Here is a 1,620-nt window from a genome sequence, read left to right on the forward strand (position 1 = left end):
ATGAGGTCTCTGTGATGATGAGGCCTGCACATTATAACATGTCTGGGCATTATGAGGTGAGTGTGGTGATGAGGCCTGCACCATTATGACGTGTCTGGGCTTTATGAGGTCAGTGCCATGATGAGGCCTGCACCATTATGACGTGTCTGGGCTTTATGAGGTCAGTGCCATGATGAGGCCTGCACCATTATGACATGTCGTGCTTTATGAGGTCAGTGTGATGATGAGGCCTGCACCACTATGACGTTTCTGGGCTTTCTGAGGTCACTGTGATGATGAGGCCTGCACCATTATGACATGTCGCCCGGTTGGCCGCTTTTCCTTGTTAGCGTTAATAAACCTTTTTTTACCTTGCAATAGAAATTACAGCCTCATTTTTTCGATATCAGTGCCATGAGGAGGCCTGCACCATTATGACATGTCTGGTCTTTATGTTGTCAGTGTTATGATGAGGCCTGCACCATTATGACATGTCTAGGATTTATGAGGTCAGTGTGAGGATGAGGACTGCACCACTATGACGTTTCTGGGCTTTCTGAGGTCACTGTGATGATGAGGCCTGCACCATTATGACATGTCGGGCTTTATGAGGTCAGTGCCATGAGGAGGCCTGCACCATTATGAGGTGTCTGGGTTTATGAGGTCACTGTGATGATGAGGCCTGCACCACTATGACGTTTCTGGGCATTATGAGGTCAGTGGCATGAGGAGGCCTGCACCATTATGACATGTCTAGGCTTTGTGAGGTCAGTGTGATGATGAGGCCTGCACCATTATGACATGTCTGGGCTTTATGAGGTCAGAGCCATGATGAGGTCTGCACCATTATGAGGTTTCTGGGCATTATGAGGTCAGTGTGATGATGACGACTGCACCATTATAACATGTCTGGGCTTTACGAGGTCAGTGCCATCATGAGGCCTGCCACATTATGACGTTTCTGGGCTTTCTGAGGTCAGTGCCATGATGAGACCTGCACCATTATGACATGTCTGGGCTTTATGAGGTCACTGTGATGATGAGGCCTGCACCACTATGACGTTTCTGGGCTTTATGAGGTCAGTGCCATGAGGAGGCCTGCACCATTATGAGGTGTCTGGGCTTTATGAGGTCAGTGCCATGAGGAGGCCTGCACCATTATGAGGTTTCTGGGCTTNAGTAGCTGGAAAGAAATGTAGAACAACTAACTTCTCTGGTTGTGACAGGCGTTGGGAGTTGTTGGACCCCTTCCCTGATCACCCAGCGCTGAAATTGCTTTTATCATATAATAAAATTCTGATTGGAAATTGCCCGATTGGGTCTCTGTTTATCACAGCAGCACGGAGGGCACACCGCTTGCCGGGGGGCGCTGCCGGCGGGACGGGAACTGCGGGCACGGCCTAAGCCCTCCGCGGGGCACACAGACCCGCCGGCCATCCCGGCACCCCGCCCCGCAGAGGGCCCTGCAGCGACCCACTGCACCCCCAGGGGGCTCGGGAGGCGACGGTCTGGTCTGGTCTGGCCCGGCCCGCGAGCTTCGCCCCGGGCTGCGCGCAGGGAGCCGCCATGCCGAGGCCGCGGCGGGGGTGGTGCTCCCGCGGTCACGTGGACTGTGGGTCAGCACGTGACGGGCTGTGGGTC

This window comes from Lepidothrix coronata, unplaced genomic scaffold (assembly GCF_001604755.1).
Source record: "Lepidothrix coronata isolate B3197 unplaced genomic scaffold, Lepidothrix_coronata-1.0 Scaffold237, whole genome shotgun sequence".
Lineage (NCBI taxonomy): Eukaryota > Metazoa > Chordata > Aves > Passeriformes > Pipridae > Lepidothrix > Lepidothrix coronata.